Below are 11,288 nucleotides of genomic sequence, written 5' to 3' on the forward strand. Positions count from 1 at the left end.
CTTTCGGGGTCGATAAATTAAGTACCAGTTACGCACTGAGGTCGATGTAATCGACTTAATCCATTTGTCTGTCCTTGTTTGCCCCCTCTATGTTTAGCCCCTTGTGGGTAATAAAGAAACAGATATTAATTATCCCCAGCATCAAACAACAGGTGATGTGTACATTGGTGTATAAACAGATATCATATGCGTGAGTGTGTGTGTGTTTGTGTATAATCTATTTGTCCCTCACCACCGCTTGACAACAGGCGCTGGTTAGTTTTCATCATAGAAATCATTGTGTGTAATTCGAGGAAGATTTCGTTGTTATATCTAGCATGCCTAACGATCATGTAAGGTGCTTTCGTTGGCTCGTTTTGTAGCAGTAAATATTTTACAATATTTTTATCGGTAAACTTTCGAATGAACCTGTAATTATCTCCCTTGTTCATTAGGCTTTACTGTTGAATTAATTAAGGCTATAATTTCTAAATTTTATAATATTTCAAGGAATTAAAGCATTAATTTACTAAACCTTTGAATTAGAAATAATGAGTTGTAGTAGGTGGTTTATAAGGCATATGATGAAATTTGTCGAAAAATTCATATTTCGAAGTAATATTAGAGGCAATATCAGTGAAGTTACAATGCAAATATTGTATATATCAGACTAGTGAAAGTGTAAACTTCATACTTACCTGGCACAGGGGTAAACCATGATCATCTAGGTGGTTCTCCCAGAGTGAGGCCCTTCCATTGCACTCCGGTTGGGTTGACCTTTGCGATCGCCCCAAATGTGGGCGACTCGGGTGCGCTATTTCTAAGTGTGGGGTCTGCGTTCGCGCTCACCCCGTCGTATAAATCAATAACAGACAAAATCGAGAAAGTTCTCTTACATTGTGTACTTTGTATCGTTCTAGAAAGTTCGTATTCTCCCCGTAGTTCAAATGGAGAGAATTAGTAGCTTTCGCTTAACAACTACGACTATTGTACACACAATGTTCATTTTCTGTTTTGGTTGGAATTGGCAAACCCTAGCCCCACCCACGTACTGAACCGTTAGCGGAGTTGTTTTTATTTTACTTGTTTCAGTCATTTGACTGCGGCCATGCTGGAGCATCGACTGCAGGACTTATCCTGCCGGTCTTTTTTGCCGAACCGCTAAGTTACGGGGACGTAAACACACCAGCATCGGTTGTCAAGCGATGTTGGGAGGACAAACGCAGACACACATACATATGCATATATACGACGGGCTTCTTTCAGTTTCCGTCTACCAAATCCACTTACAAGGCATTGGTCGGCCCGGGGCTATAGTAGAAGACACTTGCCCAATATGCCACGCAGTGGGACTGAACCCGGAACCATGTGGTTGGTAAGCAAGCTACTTACCACACAGCCACTCCTACGCCTAGGAGTTGTTTTTATTTTATTTATTTTTTTGTGTGTGTGTTTATCCATTTGCACAACTATAGAGGATTTGTTTCCCTACAGCATTTTAACATTCGCAGGCGCACCCCCCCCCAGCCCTTTCCTTCATGAGAACCACTGAGTTGGATCTTTACATTTTGACCAGCAGATTTAGAAAATTATCAACACTTTCAAACTTCGTATACTGGTAGAATGTGTCATATAAAACATCTTTTACTCTTAGCGTTTTGGAGAAAGGTTTATATTTACAAAGTCGTTTCGTGTTAAAGTAGCCGTATTTCGCTAATTTCAACCAATCAATGACAGGTATTCAGCTGAATAAAATTACTGCATTTGTTTGTCAACAACAACTATTGGCGGTGTATATTTCGTTTGCCACTGTTACTTATGACACCGTTCGTGCGTTTGTACTGGTTTTAGGACTGGGGTTAGGAATTTCACTTTGAGTATTTCCGTGGAAGCAAATGACTATTTGATTCTGTTTTTTGCTTGGAAACTTATGGATTTTACATACACACATAAAACATCATCATCATCGTTTAACGTCCGTTCTCCATGCTAGCATGGGTTGGACGGTTCGACCGGGGTCTTGGAAGCCAGGAGGCTGCACCAGGCTCCAGTCTTATCTGGCAATGTTTCTACAGCTGGATGCCCTTCCTAACGCCAACCACTCCGTGAGTGTAGTGGGTGCTTTTTACGTGCCACCTGCACAGGTGCCAGGCGAGGCTGGCAACGGCCACGGTCGGATTGGTGTATTTTATGTGCCACCGGCACAGAAGCCAGTCGAGGCGGCGCTGGCATCGGCCACGAGTCGGATAGTGCTTTTTACGTACCACCAGACCAGGGATCCTGGCTGGTTCAATTCGATTTCGATTTCGATAAAACAGTTAAGAACAAATATGCAAGGCTTCTTTTTTGTCTTCAAGTTTTAAAATGAGACATTGCTGGCATAATTTCGTTATATCTATACTCCACAACCCACGGAAATACCCCAAGTGAAATGTTTTGAGTTTATCGAGTTATATCGAAGGAATGCCCATCAATAATATTTTACTTCTTTGACATAACAGTTTCTTGAATGTGTTTCACCGAAACAAGATATTACTTATTCTGGGCAGTTTCTTTATTATAGGCACAAGGCCTGCATACAGAGGGGACATACAAAAACACGCGGAGACATAAAAATGAATGAAAAATGATAATGGAATAAATATAGTATACAGGCGCAGGAGTGGCTGTGTGGTAAGTAGCTTGCTAACCAACTACATGGTTCCGGGTTCAGTCCCACTGCGTGGCATCTTGGGCAAGTGTCTTCTGCTATAGCCCCGGGCCGGCCAATGCCTTGTGAGTGGATTTGGTAGATGGAAACTGAAAGAAGCCTGTCGAATATATGTATATGTGTGTGTGTGTGTTTGTCCCCCTAGCATTGCTTGACAACCGATGCTGGTGTGTTTACGTCCCCGTCACTTAGCGGTTCGGCAAAAGAGACCGATAGAATAAGTACTGGGCTTACAAAGAATAAGTCCCGGGGTCGATTTGCTCGACTAAAGGCGGTGCTCCAGCATGGCTGCAGTCAAATGACTGAAACAAGTAAAAGAGACTAGCCATCTCAATACGGCTAACCACTAAGGGCGGGTGTTACTGTAGCTTTTGGCCCCAAGAGATCATCGTCTCCAGCTGGCTTTAGGCACACTTTCTGTGCCCTTATGGTATTTGAAAGTGTGCCTAAAGCCAGCTGGAGACGATGATCTCCTGGGGCTAAAAGCTACAGTAACACCCACCCTTAGTGGTTAGCCATATCGAGATGGCTAGTATACTTTACATTGTCGAGCAGTTACTGCTTACATCTCGTTCAGAGATTTATCATTGGAATAAATATAATTATAATGCAAATGAGATGGCCGTCTCGCCCCCACTGCAAGACGAACCGTGAATGTCTTTGCAATTCCATTTTTTTATCCAACAAAAATAACATTTTGAGTACTTGTTTGTACTATTAAACTTTATACCATCACTTTACAAACACAGAATGGTTGTATACTGTCAACTTAACGTGACAGTAGGGGATTACACCACCGCTGTTTAGCCCTAGGAAGCATCGACGCTTCCTGTCGGCTTCGACATTTCCTGTGTCCTTATATATTTACGAAGGGGAGACAAACACCCCCAACAGCTAGGCCTGCATCTAGAGACACACATGTTTCAGGGTCTTTGCCCATCATCGGTCTAGAGTAGCAGAAGCCTGCTAGCTGCAGATATCAGTCTCGACTTCGTAAATATATATATCTAATTTTCAGTGACCGATGATGGGCAAAGACCCTGAAACATGCGTGTCTCTAGATGCAGGCCTAGCTGTTGGGGGTGTTTGTCTCCCCTTCATAAATATATAAGGACACAGGAAATGTGTCGAAGCCGACAGGAAGCGTCGATGCTTCCTAGGGTTAAACAGCGGTGGTGTAATCCCCTACTGTCACGTTAAGTTGACAGTATACAACCATTCTATCGCACCACCACTGTACATATCTCTGAGATATTTAGAAATTTAATATTTCTGATATACAAACACACTTTACAATTAATCTTAAAACTACCTCTAGTTTCGCTGCAATGCGAAACCGTGACCTTTCCTTTTGTTTCCTGCCTTTAAATCAAACGTTGTAGGTCCTCAATTAAAATGCATGTCACAGCCTATAACATCAATGTTCTGGAAGAGTCTTCATCCTCTATCAGGATGTGGAAGTCTCCAAAACATAACATCTAATATAGCTTGATATTCAGCATGACAGCAAAAACTACTTTGCGAAAATATTAGAGAAAGGTGTAATTAACATCATCATTGTTTAGCGTCCGCTTTCCATGCTAGCATGAGTTGGACGGTTTGACCGGGGTCTGGGAAGCCAGAAGGCTGCACCAGGCCCAGTCTGATCTGGCAATGTTTCTACAGCTGGATGCCCTTCCTAACGCCAACCACTCTGTGAGTGTAGTGGGTGGTTTTTATGTACCACCGGCACAGGTGCCAGACGAGGCTGGCAAACGGCCACGATTGGGTGGTGCTTTTTACATGCCACCAGCATAGAGGCCAGGCGAGGCTGGCAAACGGCCACGAACAGATGGTGCTTTTTACTTCCCACGGTATGGAGGCCAGTCGGGGTGGCGCTGGCAACGGCCATGTTCGGATGGTTCTCTTACATGTCACCAGCACTGGTATCACAGCTACAATTTCCATTGATGTTGATCGATTTCGATTTCGATTTTGTAATGTATCCATAAATTTTCTCTTTGGCTTTGTGCTCATGCCATGACATGTTTTGAGCCATCATCAGGAGCTTGGTGTATGCACCATCAAAGCTAGTGTTAGGAACATAAATTGGTGGAAGATTTTAATTCAAAACTTATGAAAATAAGACATTTGTACTGAGCCAGAGACAGTTTCAGCCAGGTTGGTATCAAAAGGATTAAGAATTATTTCTCTATTATATATATTTTAACCCTTTTGTTACCTTATTTCTGTTGAGATGTTCTGTGTTTCTTTCAATTAAGTTTAAATATAACAAAGAATTTAGTAAAATAACTTAGTTATCATTAAGCTAGTGTTAGGAACATAAATTGTGATTAAGGTTTGGTGGAAGATTTTAATTCAGAACTTTTGAAAACAAGACATTTGTACTACAGAGCCAGAGGTGGTTTCAGCCAGGTTGGTAATGAATGGGTTAATCCATGGATATTGAGTTCTTCCACTGCCAACGCCTCGTGTCCTTATTCTTTAGTGTTAATTTTGATTTAATTTTAATGAAGTCAATATATACTGATCCATTTATCCAGCATTAATGAATAATTGTGGCTAATGAAATCTAGTTAACACTTAAATCTGATCCAAACGTCAAACGAATTGGGCACCTTTGAGTCCGTGCACCAGAATGGCCATAACCCAATGAGTAAAAAATGATTTTTTAATGTTGGCTGTGTGGTAAGTAGCTTGCTAACCAACCACATGGTTGCGGATTCAGTCCCACTACGTGGCATCTTGTGCAAGTGTCTTCTGCTATAGCCTCGGGCCGAACAATGCCTTGTGAGTGGATTTGGTAGACAGAAACTGAAAGAAGCCTGTTGTATATATGTATATATATATATATGTGTGTGTGTGCATGTTTGTGTGTCTGTTTTTGTCCCCTAGCATTGCTTGACAACCAATGCTGGTGTGTTTACGTACCCGTCAATTAGCGGTTCGGCAAAAGAGACCGATAGAATAAGTACTGGGCTTACAAAGAACAAGTCCCGGGGTCGAGGATTTTTTCCTTTTCATGGACGAATTTTCTAGTTAACTAAACAATTTGAAACTTCGTATACTGGTAGAATGTGTCAAAAGAAAACATTAATTTCACTTGGCTTTTTTGAGAAAATTGTAATTTGTAAGTTTTACGTAGTTTAATTCTTCGAATTTTAACCAATCGTATTCTCTGTTTTGAGCTGAAATCATTTACTGCGTCTAAACATACTGTTACTGTGACGTAAACAGCTATTTTGTGACGTAGTTAACGTAAACAGCTAAATTCGTTTGGAAAGCCTGAGTATATATAAAATTAGTGTTTAAATTATTTTCCATTGTTTGCATTGCTTTATAGAATTTTAAAGTTATTCATTTTGTATAAAATTATTATTCGTTTTGTTTGTGTTTACTTGTTTACTTGTTACGTAAAATTCGTTTGTGCATGCCTCGTTACGGTTTATGTTAGGGTTAGAGCTATGGTCTAGAATTGGCATCAGATAGCATACTAAATTGTAAATGGCCACGTTTACTGTATGCTAAACTGGCACTAGAGATTTAATGAGACAGTTTACCTATCAGAATTTAAGTCATGAAAGGGTTAGTTAGCATTGTCAACACACTTCACATTTCTCTGTTTCTGTGGGCAATGAAATAAAACACTAGATAAGGAGTGGGTCAATATAGCTGACATTATTTCCTCCTATAAAATTTTTGGCTATGTACCTTTGTTAGAAATTCTTATTTGTACTAATATAAAGTGCGAGCAAGAGAACATCTGCAGGCTTTCCTAAACTGTTAATGTGAATGTAGATGATGTCTTTTTTCAACTTGTGTAAATTAATGTCTGATGAGAATGTGATTCCATGTAGAAGCTGCCATTCTGGAGATAAATGATTGGATAAAATATTTAGTAAAAGGTTCTAGCTGTGAGACATGTTAAAGATGATGATGTGGGCTCAGTTTGATATAGTATACAGCTTACTAATTCACAGGAATAGTAGTGGGTGTTAGGGGTTTTTTGCCCCATGTTTTATTTGAACAATTTGGCTGGATAAAGGGGGCTGTATCCTTGCCTTTTGCATTCCTTCTGAGACAAGAGGTGTGCCTTCAAAACTGGTAAGATTGACGTAGTTGATCTTGAATAAAATGTGTGGATGGCTGCAGAGGAAATAACATGGACAAGGGAATTTCAGAAGGCTGACAATCTGGTAAGAAAGAATTTAATGCTTAGTTTGCAGGTGAATTACACGCTTTGTGATCTTCGATCCTTTTGTTGCCAGATGCTGTAACATGGTTTGTATCCAATATAGTTGTACCACCACTATTGCGATAATGGCCTAAAATATGTGGTACCAGTGTGATAAAATAAGATAATGCAGCAGCAATAACAACATAACTATCTCTCAAGAACCAACAAATATTCCAAATGAACAAACCAACTCACACTCTCGAACTTCACTATGAAATAACACAAACTATATACACTCTCTCGGTTCAGTCCATTCCTCACAAGAGGGTACCTTGACTCTCATCACAACACTGAGAGTGTAAGAGGTGACTTAAGGTTACTAACTTAGTTCCGCCAACAAATTTCCATTTATTTATTCTTAAGCTTCTCTTACTGCTGGAAACCACCTCTGCCTGGTACTGGCATTTATGTGAACAATGTAGACAATTGACAAGTATCAAATGCCACAATACATAAATTCATTATTTATTAAAATTATCTTCAATTATAGAAGTATCATAATTACTAAATGGTAATCGATTAGCATATTCAGGGCCATTTAGTCACCTACCAATCTGGTAGACACACTAGTCAAATTGACTACATCCTCACTAGGAAACAGGAAAGACGATTACTTGTAAATGCCCAAACCTTCCCAGGTGAAGAATGTACCCCACAACATAGATTAGTAGTTAGCGACTTCAGGATCAGGGCTAAATGGATGCCCAGAAGACGACCGGAATGGAGGAGAAGGGTCTGGAAGCTTAAGGATCCTGCAAAAAGAGATTGAGAGGCATATTACTCAAAGCTGTGGAAGACAACTGGAGGTTTCTACAGGACAACCTTTTGAGGGCTAGTGACCAGATCTGTGGATGGTGCAAAGTCTCCTCTCAACCCAAGGTAACGTGGTGGTGGAACAATGTTGTTGACAGGGCTAGTAAGGAAAAGAAACAGGCTTTGAAGGACTGGAAGACCGGTGATAGCAGGGAATTGTATCAGACTGCCAAAAGGGAAGCTAGGAGATAGGTTTATTTGGCCAGAGGGGAAGCAGATAAGGAAAAATTTGCCAATGTTCTGCGCCGTGATGACCAAAGACTTGAAGTATTTTCCTGTTGCCAGACAGTGTATGAGAGAGAATCGCGATGTCCTAGGAGAGAAATGTGTCCTCATGGGTGACGGTTCACTTGCTTTAAACGAAGCTGCAAAGAGACAGGTTTGGAGACGCCATTATGAAAGTTTGCTAAATAAAGTGAATGAATGTGAGAAAGAGAGTCTGCCGAATGCCGGCCCAACAGAGGGACCAGCTATCTATCTAAATTGACAGTGCCTTGGTAGGTAAAGCAATTAAGGGTATGAAGACAGGGAAAGCCCCCGGACAATCAGGAATCACCACAGAGATGCTCAAAATATCTGGCGGTGTCGGCTATAGCCTAGTCAACCAGGTGGTACATGAAGGAGTCATACCCAATGACTGGTGTAGCAGCACCATAGTCAACTGCTAACAAAGGTAAAGGTGACGCATTAGATACAAATAATTACAGAGGTATCAAGTTGTTGGATCAGGTAATGAAGGTCATGGAGAGGGTCATAGCCTAAGTAATTAGGGAGAGAGGCAGTCTAGATGAGATGCAGTTTGGTTTCGTGCCAGGGGAAAGCACCACTGATGCTATATTTCTGATAAGACAGATGCAGGAGAAATAGCTAGTCCAAGATAAAACTCTGTACCTGGCTTTCATTGACAGGGTCCCCCGATCCACTATCTGGTGGTCAATGAGGAGACTAGGGATGGATGAATGTTTATTGAGAGCTGTAAAAGCCACGTACAGTAAGGTGAGGGTTGGCAACGAGTACAGTGAAGAATATCGGGTAGGGGTAAGGGTCAACCTAAGATCAGTCCTCAGGCCCCTCTTATTCATTATAGTCATCCAGGCATGCTCCTCCATGCTGATGACCTTGCACTAATAGCAGAGTCACTGCCGGAATTGGAGCCAATGGTTAGGGTGTGGAAGCAAAGTCTAGAATTGAATGGCCTTAGGGTTAACCTAGTCAAAACCAAAGTTCTTGTTAGTGTGCAGGCTGTCAAATCACAACTCCTCTGTAGAAAAGGCATTGGTAGAAACTCCATACGATGCACCCGGTGTAAGCTATGGACACATAAAAGGTGCAGCAATATCAAAGGAAGGTTAACTGGGAAAATTATTTCTTGTGTGTGGCAGATGCAGTGGGGCAATAAACACTGAAGGTGTTCAGAAAACAGCTTCCATTACATGCCTGGGGAAGAAACTAGAAGTAGTAAATACTTTCTACTACCTAGGCGACCAAGTATGTAGTGGGAGTGATTGCTCTGCGAGTGTAGCAACTAGAGTAATAATAGCCTGGGCAAATTCAGGGAGCTCCTACCTCTGCTGGCAGCTAAATGCCCCTCACTCAGGGGGAAAGGTGGACTGTATGATGCATGTGTGTGAACTGCCATGCTATACGGTAGTGAAACATGGGCCATGAATGCCGAGGACATGCATAAGCTTGCAGTATGCTTGAGTCAAATAAAACCAATACCGTAGCTGGGGGCTGGTGACCCGCTAGCTGGCTCCTGTGCCGATGGGACATAAAGAACACACACTACACTCTCTGAATAGTTGGCGTTAGGAAGGGCATTTAGCTGTAGAAATTATGCTAGACTAGATTGGAGCTTGTTGCAGCTGCTGGCTCTCCAAGATTTCAGTCAAACTGTCCAACCCATGCCATCATGGAAAACGGACGTTAATCGATGATGATGATGATGAAGATTATATTAGTAATAAAGTTGGGTGCAGGCAAGCGATTTGTAGTAGAGAGCAATAGCGTTCGGAGCGAGCAAAGAGTTGGCGGCCGGCGACAGGCGGTGCGATCGATCGAAAAGCCGTCATCTCGGCGGCGATATCGCCCGCGAGTGTGTGTCCGGTAGCGTGCGTAACACACGGACGCATCGCGTTTATGCACGCGGCTAAGGCGGTGATAGACAGCTAATGTGTGCATGAATGCGATGCTCAGTATGCCGAAGTGAAGAATGCATTAAGTAAATAAAAAGCAAGCGATTTGTAGTAGAGAGCAATAGCGTTCGGAGCGAGCAATGAGTTGGCGGCCGGCAACCGATGCTGGTGTGTTTACGTACCCGTCAGTTAGCGGTTCGGCAAAAGGGACCGATAGAATAAGTACTGGGCTTACAAAGAATAAGTCTTGGGGTCGATTTGCTCGACTAAAGGCGGTGCTCCAGCATGGCCGCAGTCAAAATGACTGAAACAAGTAAAAGAGTAAAAGAGAGAGAGAGAGAGACGCAAAGTTGTGTGTTTTAAGGGATATTTAGCTGTTGTTTCTAGCACATCATACGTCTTGATGCGTAACTCTACCAAAATGTGTTGCAAAGTTGTGTGTTTTAAGGGGTATTTAGCTGTTGTTTCTAGCACATCATACGTCTTGATGCGAAACTCTACCAATTGTGTTGCAAAGTTGTGTGTTGTTTAAGGGGTATTTAGCTGTTGTTTCTAGCACATCATACGTCTTGATGCGAAACTCTACCAAATTGTGTTTTTTTTTTGTCATAGCTAGATTCTCTTTCCACAGAGAACATTAAATAAACAAAGTAAAACGGTCCAAGTTGTATGTAATACGTTCGTATTATATTCTAATAATCGAGAGTAAAGTCACGTATTGAATATTTTATAGAGAAACGACTCCGCGCCCGTGCACGTGCGTGCATGTGCGTGTGCGTGCGCGTTATTCATTAATTTCGTAACTGAGCGTGAGAAAAATAAAGAAAAGTGGCTCGAAATGAGAATCGAAATAAAGTTGCGAAATTCTGTTGGCTAAAAAATATATTTAAAGGCAGGAGAGATGCATGAATGTAGCATTAAACAGTAGACATTTAAGCTGGGAGGGAAATTCAGGATATAAACATCGAAAAAGATTGTTCAATTACCTCCCTTGAATAATGATGCATTATCGAAGAAATCACTTATGAAAGAATGTTTAATTAATAAATTTGTAAAATTTAGACAAAAAAAGCAAATTAAATAAAATTATTTTTATCAAACAATTATAAATGATATAATAAATATAATGCTTAAAAATTTCTTTCATTTATTTTTAGTGTAAATAATAAAATGGAATATATTCTTTATATAAGATCAGTCAATGAGTTTGTCACTAAGGGAATATAAGAAAAATCTTTAGGCAAGTAAGCATACTTACCTGGCACAGGGGTAAACCATGATCATCAAGGTGGTTCTCCCAGAGTGAGGCCCTTCCATTGCACTCCGGTTGGGTTGACCTTTGCGATCGCCCCAAATGTGGGCGACTCGGGTGCGCTATTTCTAAGTGTGGGGTCTGCGTTCGCGCTCACCCCGT

The 11,288-nt window shown here is 41.3% G+C and overlaps 2 non-coding genes across 2 annotated transcripts; both read left to right on the forward strand.

Annotated features, from left to right (window-relative positions):
- Window positions 1–669: 669 nt before the first annotated feature.
- Window positions 670–833, forward strand: LOC115221878. Its single transcript, XR_003882674.1, has one exon. It is a non-coding gene; the product is annotated as a U1 spliceosomal RNA (small nuclear RNA).
- Window positions 834–11,124: 10,291 nt separating this feature from the next.
- LOC115221874 lies at window positions 11,125–11,288 on the forward strand. Its single transcript, XR_003882671.1, has one exon. It is a non-coding gene; the product is annotated as a U1 spliceosomal RNA (small nuclear RNA).

This window comes from Octopus sinensis, linkage group LG18 (assembly GCF_006345805.1).
Source record: "Octopus sinensis linkage group LG18, ASM634580v1, whole genome shotgun sequence".
In the NCBI taxonomy this organism is placed as follows: Eukaryota; Metazoa; Mollusca; class Cephalopoda; order Octopoda; family Octopodidae; genus Octopus; species Octopus sinensis.